Source organism: Triticum dicoccoides, chromosome 7A (genome assembly GCF_002162155.2).
Source record: "Triticum dicoccoides isolate Atlit2015 ecotype Zavitan chromosome 7A, WEW_v2.0, whole genome shotgun sequence".
NCBI lineage: Eukaryota > Viridiplantae > Streptophyta > Magnoliopsida > Poales > Poaceae > Triticum > Triticum dicoccoides.
The window spans coordinates 167,561,838-167,575,338 of record NC_041392.1 but is presented as its reverse complement, the minus strand read 5'-3'; positions in this window follow the sequence as shown (position 1 = coordinate 167,575,338).

Sequence of the window (13,501 nt, the reverse complement as noted above, 5' to 3'; positions counted from 1 at the left end):
TTGCTCTGGATCCTTTCGTCAGGGGTTTGATGTTTTATTATGGGCTAGACTTCCATGATCTAGCTCCGGACTCCTTTCTTCATATCACGACATTTATTGTCGTGTGCGAGGCCTTCCTCCGGGTTACCCCTCACTTTGGCCTATGGCTCAAGACCTTTGAAGTGAAGCCGAAGATGATTAAGGGGCAACATGCAGTGTGTGGAGGTGCCTCAATACGCAAGATGACGGGAGCTCCGTGGCCCAAAGGTTCCATCCCCGAGGTGTCTGAATTGTGGCAACAGGAGTGGTTCTACATCACGGCTCCTAGAAGTGCCAAGTGGGCGGCCGCCCCTGTTTTCCGCTTGGGCCCTCCACCACAACTGATGTCATGGATCAGCAAAGGTCTGAGCTGGGGTCCAGCCAAGGACATGCCTATACTGCAAAGCCGCATTCGAGATCTCTTCAATGGAGATTTCAGTTTGGTTGTGGTAATAAAAGTTTTGCTGGTTCGTCAAGTCCAGCCTTGCAAACGCCGGCCTCTTCGCCTATGGAAGTTCAATCCCGAGGGACCGCGTGTCATTCAAAATTTTCTCGGCCTGACGCACGAGGAGATGTACAAGTCATTCTTCGGACCTCAGGTGGAGTGCCTGGAAATCACCGAGGACGTGGGCCTGAGTAGTAACCGCACCGCCGAACAGGTAAGGCATCTTCCGGCCGAACATGCTATCTCTCCTTTGTTACGAAGTTATTTCTGAGAGTTCGCTTTTTGACCAGGACTGGCTAACAAAGGCGAAGTTGATTCGGTGTTCGGCCCCCCTCCCTGAGGGTTTGGAAAATCCGATATTAGAAAAGATGCTCCAGACCGCACCTTGCCCGGAGCCCTTGAAGGAAGATACTGTGGAGGATAATGCGGGCGGACGCGGGCCCCCAACGCTACCCATTCTAGCCGAGGGAGCGAGCGTCTCCATGAAGGAAGACGATCAGAAGAGGAAAAGGACCGCGCCCGCGGATTCGGAAGCCGAAGCTTCCAAACGGGAGAAGAAGTCTCCCACAGAGGGTCCTACCTTGGGGGCGCAGTTCCCGCACAAAGTCCGCGGGGGGATCAATTCTCCCGCGAGCCGTAAGTGACCGGAAATACTTTAATAGTACAGATAACCACCGCGTATATTTTTGCAGTTCGGGCCTTAGCCCCTCTCAAATGAGCTCGTCTTCGGGGGATCTTCTTCCAGAGATGATGGAGAGTGAAACGCCTCCTCCAGACTCCTTCGCTCCGGAAGCGGGCGACCCTGAAGTGTCGTCACGGAGGGCCTCTCCGAGTCCAGTGAGGCCAGAAGATAATCCCATTGACCCCCGAAGCTCCCAGTGTCCGGCTCCCGAAGAGAGCAGACAAAAGAGTCCGGCACCGTCTAGTGTGTGATCGGATGTTCTGAGGGAATTGGTGGGGCGAGCGGCCATCTCAGATGAACACCGTGTGCTGATGAATACAATGATGGAGAGAATATTGTCCGCCGAAAGCGGATTGCATGAAGCTTTTATGAGTCTACTGACAGGCTTTGAGGTACTTAAAAGAATGTATGATACTCCTGCACATGCTAGGTGTGCCCTGTGTAGATAGTAGCCCCTGAGACTCTGGTTGTCGTCGGAAACGACGACGAACAGAGGATCATATTCCCAGCTAACAACCATACTGCCTCTATATGCAGGTGATGGAAGATCCGGTGGCTAGCCGGACTAGCGAGTTTGCCCATTTAGAACGGCAGTTGGATGCGGCAGATGCCGACATCGAGCTTGTTAACAAAAGGCTTGATAAGGCACAGGGTAACTGTCATTTTCTGGTAAACGCCACATAGGAAGAGTAGCATGATGCCAGTATCTTTAATATGTTGTGACTGCAGATGGAGCTGCCACTGTTGAAGCCTTGCGGGCAGAACTTGCCCAAGCCAAGGAACAAGCAAGGTTGGGTAATGTGGCTGCTTTGAAGGCGGCCGAAGAGTTGCAAGCCGAGAAGGCCGCACATGGCGAGAGCCGAGACAAGATGGCCATAGAATTAAAAGCCGCCACCGACCGTTGCCGGGTTCTTGAAAAAGAAAACCAGGCGAAGGCATCGGACCTTGAGAAGGCTGTTGCGACGAGAAAAGACCTCCGCTCTGCTATGAGGGCAAAGAAGGAGGAGCTGTGGGAAGCCGGGAATATTGCAGCTCAGAAATCCTTTATGTTGCGGAGGAAGTTCGGAGATCCACGGTATGCCCCTCTGGATCGGATGTGGAGTTCGGAGGATGTGTATATGGATTTGGCGGCGAGCACTGCCGATGCGGCCAAGTACTTCCAAGGTCAGACGGACCGTGAAGTAGATCAGCTATTTTGGAGATAATTCCATTCTCCTGAGTGTCCGCTTTCATTGACTGACCAATTAGCCGAATGGGCCAAACTAAATAGGTTGTCCGGACTCTCCATGAGGTCTGTTATGGATCAGCTATGGCCGGAAGGGTCAAAACCGAACAGCTATTTCAGCTTGGTGCAGTAGTTCCTTGACGTGGTGCCGCGCATTGATGCAATGAAGAGGTCGGTGTGCATAGAGGGCGCATGGATGGCCTTTGCCCATGTTAAGGCATACTGGGCGGAGATGGATGCTACCAATGTTGCAGCACGGCATTCGGCCATAGGTCGAAAGGCTACTGAGCACTACTTTGAAGAAGTTCTTGAGGGTGCCCGTTTGATAGAGACCCAGTGCTCAAAAAATATTATGTTTGAGTGATATGTAATCTCATTGTAAGCGAAATGCTTTTATAAATTTTTATAAGGCTATTTTTATACTTTTGCCTGAAACTAATATGATGCCTCCTGGGCGGCCGTTTTTGTATACATGTGTATAACCTGAAAGATTGCAGTCGTCGACTTCAACCCCCACGCATATAATGCGGAGGTTCTCGCAAAAAGACACGTTCACACTTAACCCAACGTCTTGGTACTATTAAGGAGGTGGTATCGGAGCGAGCGAGGCAATCGAACTATAATGCTTTAACACTTTCACTTAGCCATAGGAGTTTGACAGTGGGGCTACTAGATAGCCCCTGGTGGCTCCGCACTCTCCCGATCCCGGGGTGCGTACATGCCTGGCTGGAAAACGGCCCTTTGTTAAGGCGGAAGAATTCTAACATTCCCACATGTCATCGAGTGGTTGACCAGTCTCACGCTATATCATGACAGTCAGTTTTTGGCTTTCTCTACTGAGGTGCTCGTCCAGATGAACCAGGGCATAATCGCAATAGTTCTCCTGGTGCTACCTTAGCCGGTAAAGTGGAACGTAAGGCACCAAAACACAGGAGCCGGGCAAACCCAACATTTGAACAAAGACAATGATTCGGAGCTGATGCATATAGGGCCAAACTCATGACGCCGAACACTCCCTAAGGTATTCGGTCTTTGTGGTATAAACCGGGCCTAAATAATGGCCTTTGTAAGAAGCCCCTTGTGTCCAGGTACGTGCATTGTTCTGGCGTGGCCACATGCCAATACGTCAGCATCCTTCTCAACGGTGGATATGTATCAACAAGAGACAGTAAAAAAGGTTTACGCAGAGTCTTAATCTAAAAAGAATCCTTGGAGCGGGTCCCTGCTGCACGTCTGCGCCTGTGTCTCCGTTGTGCCGTATCCTGGACGGGTGTAGCACGATGATCGTCTGTAAAAGAGAGGAATTTAGGTGAAAAAGTTGTCGTGCAAAAAGATAGTTTGTTAAAGAAACCATGTATAATTCAAGATGAGAAGAAATTGCCACTTGTCTTCGCGTGTTGAGCCCCTTGTATTGACAAATATGGGTGTGACCATTTATTCGGTATAAGTAGCGGCGCCGGACTCGATTAGTTGTGTCTGAGGTCTTGAGGACCTATTGGATGCTTTCGTTGGTCCGGGCGCCTTTAATGTGCGGCTGCCAAGGCAGCCTCACTCTCTTCGGCGCGCAGAGATCGCTTGATATTTCCATGCACTGTAATGATGCCGTACTACATTAAAGCGAGCGAAAGCTTCGCGTCCGAGCAGTGCTTGATAGCCAGTTTGAAACGGAGCGATGTGGAAAGTTAAATGCTCGCGACGGAAGTTATTGGGGGAGCCGAATATAACTTGTAGTAAGAGGGAGCCCGTACAACGAGCCCCTGGGCCTGGCGTTACTCCTTTAAAGGTAGTATTTCTATGGCGAATTTGTGTTGGGTCTAACCCCATCCCGCGGATTGTATCCTGATATATTAGGTTTAGGCTACTGCCACCGTCCATCAAGACTCGTGTGAAGTGATATCCGCCAATTACTTGGTCTAATACCAGGGCAGCCCATCCTGCGTGTTGGATACTTGCTAAGTAATCGCGATGGACGGAAGTGATCGGTTGAGACGACTAGTGGCAGGACTTCGTGGTGATAGGCAGTTGGGTATATTTTCCTGGGAGTGCCGCGTTGTTTTTTACCTTGATCACGTGTAACACGTTTACTGTTTTGACTTCTGGTGGGAATTTCTTTTGTTCCCCCATGTCTTACTTGAGGGGCTCGTCCTCGTCTTCACTTGGTGTATCCTCCCCCTTGTGTACGGCATTGAGCTTGCCGGACTGCTTGAAGACCCAACATTCTCTGTGGGTATGATTAGCAGGTTTACCAGGGGTACTATGAATCTGGCATACTTGGTCCAGAATTTTGTTGAGGCTGGATGGTTCATCCCTGGTGCCTTTAGGGGGCGGCTTTTGACCTGGCCGAGAGCTTTTGAATCCGGCATTTAATGTCATGCCCTTCATGCTGTCTTCTTTAATCCGGCGTTTGTTATTGTTGTTGCGCCGTGATTTCCCGTTTCCATCTCTAACTTCTGATGTACTGGGCTCCCTGGTGCCGCATCTGGCTAGCCAGCTGTCCTCACCCGCGCAAAAGTGGGTCATGAGGTTTGTTAATGCGGCCATCATTCTCGGCTTATTTTAGCCGAGGTGTCTGGCGAGCCATTCGTCACGGACACTATGCTTGAAAGCTGCCAAGGCTTCGGCATCCGGACAGTCGACAATCTGGTTCTTTTTATTAAGAAACATGTTCCAAAGCTTTCAGGCTGACTCTCCGGGCTGTTGAGTTATATGACTCAAATCGTCCGCATCCAGAGGTCGGACATAAGTCCCCTGAAAATTTGCCCGAAAGGCGTCTTCGAGCTCTTCCCAACTTCCAATGGAGCTTTCGGGGAGGCCTTTGAGCTAGTGACGAGCAGGCCCTTTGAGCTTGAGGGGTAAGTACTTGATGGCGTGGAGATCGTCTCCTCGAGCCATATGGATGTGAAGGATGTAGTCCTCAATCCAGACCCCAGGGTTTGTTGTTCCGTCGTATGCCTCTATGTTTACGAGCTTGAATCCCTCTGGAAATTCATGGTCCAGCACCTCATCGATGAAACATAGGGGGTGTGCGGCACCCCTGTAGCTGGGTGTACCGCGTTGTTCGGATGTTTTTTGTGTTGCATTGTATGCTGGGGCGCGCTTGCGTGGTCCAAAGATGGATCTTGTTGCACCGTCCTTTGGGGGTGAGCCCTCCCATGGGTCGCGTATTGTATTGTGAGCGGCGTTGTATGCCGCTCTATGTTGGTAGACGGGTCGTCTATCCGACCAAGTGGCTGCTTTGATATTTGGTTGTGGGGGTCTGAGGCCTCCTCATCGAATTCGGGTAGCAGCTTCCGCTTTGGGTATCTCTTGGAGGGGTGATTGTCATCGTACCTCACTGCTGTGTTGAGTATTTTGCTCCATCTGAAGTGGAGTGTGTCTTGCGCAGCCTTGAGCCTTTGCTTCTGCTTTTTCAGACTCCTCGCGGTGACAACAAGCCTTTTACGGGCAGTCTGCTGCTCCGGGTGCCTGTCCGTCGTTACGTCATCCGGAACATTATCCTTGATAGGATTTGTTTGTTCGGTTTGATTATCCGGATTGCCATTCTCCGGTAGCAGTTCACCCTGCTCTAGCGCTGGGTCTGTGTGATCGCTATTTCTGTCGAGGCGGGATTTGGGGCAGCACTTGCGTCGCCGCTTTGACTGCTTTTCGAGGGAACAAGCCTTCGGTGCGTCCTTCTGCTCCTCGTCGTCATCTTTTGGTGCGTCCACCATGTATACGTCATATGACGAGGTGGCGTTCCAGGGCCCGATAGGCACTGGTTCTTTATCGTCTCCTTCATCGGCATCCATATCGTCGATGTCTTCGGAGTCGAAGTCGAGCATGTCGGTTAAATTGTTGACAGTGGCTACAAAGTGGGTGGTGGGTGGGCTTTGAATTTATTCGTCGTCCGAATCCCAACCTTGCTGACCGTAGTCCGGCTAGGGCTCTCCTAATAAAGAGAGAGACTTCAGTGTCTTCAGAATATCGCCGAAAGGCGAGTGCTGAAAGATGTCCGCGGCAGTAAACTCCATGATCGGCGCCCAATCGGATTCGATCGGCAGGGGCGCGGAGGGTTTGGAGTCCAGAGAGGAGTCCGGCTCCTTAGAGTCACGAGTCTCGCAGAGTGCGGGGCTGGTGTTCGGCTCGATCGCCGTTAGGATCATAGCCCCCGAGGCGGCGTCCAACCACACATCCTCGATTGGCGTAGTTGGCTCCGAATTAAGGGTCGAAGCCGATGCGGGTGCGGCCTCTAGGGCACTGTTCGGCGGTAGAGCTAGATCATGCTCGTCGTGACAGTGCGGCGCGCTCGGCAGTGGCTCGAATCCATCGAAGATCAAGTCCCCACGGATGTCGGCCGTGTAGTTTAAGCTTCCAAATCTGACCTGACGGCCAGGGGCATAGCTTTCGATCTGCTCCAGATGGCCAAGTGAATTGGCCCGCAGTGCGAAGCCGCCGAAGATGAAGATCTATCCGGGAGGAAGGTCTCACCCTGGACTGCATCGCCATTGATGATCGTAGGAGCCATCAAGCCTGACGGCGACGACACAGAGGAACTCTCAATGAAAGCACCAATGTCGGTGTCAAAACCGGCGGATCTCGGGTAGGGGGTCCCGAACTGTGCGTCTAGGCCGGATGGTAACAGGAGGCAAGGGACACGAAGTTTTACCCAGGTTCGGGCCCTCTCGATGGAGGTAAAACCCTACGTCCTGCTTGATTAATATTGATGATATGGGTAGTACAAGAGTAGATCTACCACGAGATCGGAGAGGCTAAACCCTAGAAGCTACCCTATGGTATGATTGTTTTGTATGAATATGATGTCCTACGGACTAAAACCCTCTGGTTTATATAGACACTGGATAGGGCTAGGGTTACATAGAGTCGGTTACAGTGGTAGGAGATCTACATATCCGTATTGCCAAGCTTGCCTTCCACGCCAAGGAAAGTCCCTTCCGGACACGGGACGAAGTCTTCAATCTTGTATCTTCATAGTCCAGGAGTCCGGCTGAAGGTATAGTCCGGCCATCCGGACACCCCCTAATCCAGGACTCCCTCAGTCACCCATCTTGACACTACTCCAAGCTGAGCATGCTTAACTTTGGAGTTCTTTCCGAATGGGCTCCCGGAAAAGAAGGAATTCCTTATGGATATGAGTAGTCTATCATCCCTAATAAGTCAGGCCATCACACCCTCCCATTTGTGCTTGAGCTTGTCCTTTTTCTTCTCTGGTAGGCGTAGAACAAGTTCACCGACATTGTAAGTCTTGGCCCGCACTTCTCTACTTTGGTATCTTCGAGCTTGTTCTTGGTGGAATGCTGAGCAAGCTTTTGCAACATCACGCTCCTCCTCCAGGCCGTCTAAGTCATCTTGCCGATCAAGCTCGGCCTCTCTCTCTTCGTACATGCGTACTCAAGGTGAGTTGTGAATAATATCGCAGGGCAAGATAGCCTCTGCGTCGTACACCATAAAGAACGGTGTGTATCCGGTCATGTGATTGGGCGTGGTCCGCAGTCCCCAGAGTACGGAGTCAAGCTCCTCAACCCAGTGTTTATCTAACTCCTTTAAGGATCGCACTAGTCTGGGTTTAATGCCACTCATTATCAGGCCATTAGCCCGTTCGACTTAACCGTTTATTTGGGGTGATAGACGGAGGCATAATCGAGCTTGATGCCCAGATTAGCACACCATGTTTTTACCTCGTCGGTTGTGAAGTTAGAGCCGTTATCGGTGATGATGCTGTGTGGGCCACCATAATGGTGGACGACACCAGATATGAAGTCTGTCACTGGTCCAGCTTCGGCCATTTTAACTGGTTTGGCTTCTATCCACTTAGTGAATTTATCTACCATGACCAGTAGGTATTTTTTATTATGGCTTCCCCCTTTGAGTGGTCCGACCATGTCAAGCCCCCACACCGTCAAAGGCCAAGTAATGGGGATTGTTTGTAGGGCGGTAGGTGGCATATGGCTTTGATTGGCGAAAAGCAGGCATCCTAAACAATGTTGGACGAGGTCTTGTGCATCTGCTCGGGTCGTGGGCCAGAAAAAACCGGCATGGAAGACCTTGCTTACAAGGGCCCGAGCTGCGGCGTGATGGCCGCCAAGACCAGCATGGATTTCAGCCAAGAGCTGCCGCCCCTCTTCTTCGGAGATACATCTTTGAAGGACTCCGGTAGTACTTTTCTTGTAGAGTTCTCCTTCCTGAACCATGTAGGCTTTCGAACAACGAACAATGCATTGAGCCTCATTCTGGTCTTCGGGGAGCTCTCGCCTATTAAGGTAGGCCAGGAAGGGTTCGGTCCATGGGGCGATTACTGCCATGATTACATGGGCCGATGGTGTTATTTCGGTGGCCGAGCCCCTGATGATATCGGAGTTGTGTTTGGAATCAGGGGGTATGACCGGATCCAGACTGGTATTGATCCTCTCATCCTGCCACACTACGAATGGCTAGCTTGAAGAGCCTTTCCACAAAGGTATTGGGTGGGACGGGGTCGCGTTTTGCGCCCATGCGAGCAAGGGTGTCCGCTGCTTGATTACTCTCTCGGGCCACGTGATGAAACTCAAGCCCCTCGAACCGATCTGGTATTTTAAGTAAAGCATTGCGGTAAGCCGCCATCTTCATATCTTTGGCATTAAATTCTTTGTTTATTTGGGATATTGCATGGTTTGAATCCCTGCGCACCTCCAGGCGTTGTATGCCCATAGAGACGACCATCTGAAGACCATGCAACAAGGCCTCATATTCGGTTGTGTTATTAGAATATGTATACATTATTTGGAGCACACAGTGGACTGTGTCTCCTGTGGGGGATGTCAGGACGACACCATCCCCAAGTCCGGCTAGCATTTTAGAGTCGTCGAAGTACATCACCCAGTTGGAATATGTGCCGTACTCTTCAGGGAGTTCGGCCTCTGTCCACTCGGCGACGAAGTCGGCCAACACCTGAGATTTAATGGCTCAGCGCGGCTTATATGTTATTTCAAACGGTAAGAGCTCAATAGCCCATTTGGCGATCCGGCCGGTGGCGTCCATCTTGTTTATAATATCATTAAGTGGTACTTTGGAAGCCACTGTGATCGAACACTCTTGAAAGTAGTGTCGCAGCTTCCGGGATGCCATGAAGACCGCATACGCTATCTTTTCATAATGCGGGTATCGGGATTTGCATGGTGGGAGGACCGTCGATACATAGTATACATGTTTTTGAAGTGGGTATTTATGTCCCTCTTCCTCTCGTTCAACAACGAGAACCGCACTCACCACCTGGTGCATTGCAGATATGTATAGTAGCATGGGTTCGCCGACATTTGGTGCGGCCAGGATTGGGTTGCTTGCTAATAAAGCTTTGATTTCTTCCGGTCCGGCTGTAGCAGCATCCGTCCACGCAAAGTGGTCGGTGCGTCGGAGCAGATGATATAATGGCAGTGCCTTTTCTCCTAATCTGGAGATAAAGCGACTCAAAGCTGCCATGCACCCGGCTAGTTTTTGGACCTATTTGAGGTTTGTTGGTGTAGCCAACTGTGACAGGGCTCGGATTTTGGCTCGGTTTGCTTCGATTCCCCTATTGGAAACAATGAACCCAAGCATTTTTCCAGCGGGAACGCCGAAAACACACTTTTTCGGATTGAGCCGTATGTCATATCTTCGGAGGTTGTCGAATGTAAGGCGTAAGTCGTCCACCAATGATTCGACATGCTTAGTTTTGATGACTATGTCATCTACATATGCTTCAACTGTCTTGCCGATTTGCTTTTCTAGGCACGTTTGAATCATGTGTTGGTATGTGGCGCCAGCGTTTTTGAGCCCAAAGGGCATGGTGTTGAAGCAGAAGGGTCTGTATGGGGTGATGAATGCCATTGTGGCTTGATCAGATTCCTTCATTTTGATTTGATGGTGTCCGGAATATGCGTCGAGGAAGCACAGTGAGTCGTGCCTTGCTGTTGCATCAATAATCTGGTTGATGCGGGGTAGTGGGAAGGGATCCTTAGGGCAGGATTTATTAAGGTCCTTGAAGTTGAATACACAAGCGCCAGGATTTATCCTTCTTTGGCACCATGACCAGGTTTGCTAGCCAGTCCGGATGTTTGATCTCTCTAATAAACCTGGCTTCGAGTAGCTTGTCTAGCTCCTCACACATAGCATGTCGTTTGGGTTCGGAAAATCACGATAGTGTTTGCTTGACTGGTTTGTATCCCCTTAGTATATTGAGACTATGTTCGACCAGCGCGCGTGGGATTCCTGGCATGTCCGAGGGGTGCCAGGCGAAGATGTCCCAATTCTCGGGCAAGAACGCGCGTAGTGTGGCATCGACCGTCGAATCCAGCTGTGCCCCAATGGAAGTTGTCTTCTTGGGGTTCGTCGGGTGAACTTGAAATTTGACTATCTCATCTGCTGGCTTGAAAGAAGTGGATTTAGGTATTTTATCAAGAGCGTCATCTCTATCCACTATGGAGCATAGAGCGGTGAGCTCCTCGGCCGCCAGGGCTTCGCTCAGTGCCTCGAGGGCCAGGGATGCGGTTTTGTTTTTGGCGTGGAGTGCTATGTCCGGATCACTAGAGATAGTGATAACACCATTGGGCCCGGGCATTTTGAGCTTCATGTACTCGTAATGAGGTATGGCTTGAAAGCGTGTGAATGCATCTCGCCCTAACAGGGCATGACATCCACTGTTGAAAGGGGCCACCTAGAAGATTATCTCTTCGGATCTATAATTCTCTAGTGTGCCGAATACCACATCTAGTTTAATTTTCCCTGAGCATCTTGCTTTGCTCAATGCAACTCCTGTCCATCTGCATTTTATTGAGCGTGTCTTCGTAGATGCGGTTCAATCCGTTGCTGCCCTCCATGAGCACTTTAGTGAGGCGCAAGCCGTCTACAATTGGGTTTAGAACCAAAGAGGCTGGTGCACGGACTGATCGGGCCCTTGGCTCGTCATTGGCGTTGAAGGTTATCGCCATATAGTTCCAAGGATTTATTGTGGCTACATGATTGACTTCGGCGAGGTCGCGGAGCACCCTTTTGCACTAGTTGTTTGAAGAAAAGGTATCAAAGACCGTAAATACGCCAAGGTCGTTATCCACGGGGGAATGCCCTGTTAGAGTAGTGTTGGTGAGGATAACCTCCCCGCTTTTAGCCACCTGCAGGAGTATCCAACATGCCCGAAGGTTATGAGTTGGCTTGGAATTTGGCATCGCGTGTATCTGACAGGGCTTGTTGAGCCATCCATCAAGGACGGTTCTATGTCCCGGTAAGGGCTGAATTGTTCTTTCCTTGGAAGAACGATCAGGTGCCCCGTAAGGTTGCATCCTTTTTGTTCGGCGGTGGGTGGCTTAAGGGCCGGTGACTCCCACCGAGCTGTTTGGGCTTTCCAGGCACTTTCCATTGCACAGTACTTTTGTACTATGTGTGCCAAATCTGCAAAGTGCAGAATGCGATGCCGATTGAGGGCGTTGAGGGCAAAAGACCGATACCGCATCGTTGTCGCAGCAATCTTTGATCTTGGTTTTAACAAGTAGGAATCTAGCCCAAAAGTGAGGGACTATTTCCAGAGGTTGCTGTCGTATATACATTAGATCGCATATGTCCGGGGGACCAGAATTTCTTGGAGAGTATTCATTGTGGTGGGTGGGTGGGCTTGAATCCGAACCTTGACCCATTGTGGAATCCGGATTTGGAAAATTTTCTGAGATCATTGGCCCAGGGTCCGGAGTGTCCGGGGAGCTTTTAGACTCAGTGTAGGATTCTATGTTCGGGAGACATATAGTCCCTTCTCGAAGAGGAGTGTCCGGCTCATAGGGCTCGGAGAACCGAACATAGTTTGTTTTTAGCATAGGAGGAGCGGTATCCTCAACTTGTTCTTCCACAACAGTCACCAGGTGGGTGACAGGCGGAGACCTGATTTCCCTTTGATCGGGTTTAAGCCCAACCAGATTGTAATCTGTTGCGACCCCAAGGGCGGCGATGCGATCTAGCAGTTCGTTTAAAGACGAAACATATGTCGGATCCATCTTATCAATGCCTTCGGGGTTGATGCGGAGATATTTTTTGATAATCCGGGGGACCGCCTTGGGCTTAATGGCCGGACGGGCGCCTATGGTGAAATTGCTGATCTAGAGGATCTGCCCAGGAAGTAGGGCTCTTCCAGAGGTGATTTTGTCATCGATGACAAGGCGAGCCATCGATCCTTCTATCGACAACACGGAGGAACTCTCAACGAAAGCACCAATGTCGGTGTCAAAACCGGCAGATCTCGGGTAGGGGGTCCCGAACTGTGCGTGTAAGGATCGAAGGTAACAGGAGGCAGGGGACACGATGTTTACCCAGGTTCGGGCCCTCTTGATGGAGGTAAAACCCTACGTCCTACTTGATTGACTTTGATGAGTATAGGGGTTACAAGAGTTGATCTACCTCGAGATCATAATGGCTAAACCCTAGATGTCTAGCATGTATGATTATGATTGCCTCTACGCACTAAACCCTATGGTTTATATAGACACCGGAGGGGCCTAGGGTTGTACAGAGTCAGTTTACAGAGAAAGGAATCTTCATATCCGAGCGCCAAGCTTGCCTTCCATGCCAAGGAGAGTCCCATCCGGACACGAGGGAAGGTCCTCGATCTCGTATCTTCACGGCCCATCAATTTGGCCCATGCCCATAGCCCGGCCATCCGAGGACCCCATAATCCAGGATTTCCTCAATCGCCCCTCCCAAGCCCTAGGCGCCCCTCGCTGCACCGCGCGGATGGTCACGCATCGCCGTTCCGTTCCTTGCCGCCACTAGTCGAGGAGGACGCGTCGCCGTTACGTTCCTAGCCGCCACTAGTCGAGGAGGACGCGTTGGCATTCCGCTCCTCGCCGCGATGCATCGAGGAGGACGTGTCGGTGTTCCGCTCCTCGCCGCGACGCGTCGAGGTGGACGCGTCAGCGTTCCCAATCTCGCCAGCACGTGCTTTGGAGGACGCGTCGGCTCCCCGCTACGAGGAGAATGCCGCGCCGCCCGCCGAGCCCCCTGGCCTTGAGGAGCTTTGGAAAGAAATGGATGTCACCTTGTGGGAGGCTTTGCCTCCGGCAGAGTGCACCAAAATAGAGGCGAAGAAGAAGGCCGAGGAAGAGAAGCGCGCCGTGGGGCAAGTTGCCTAGGAGGCCTATGT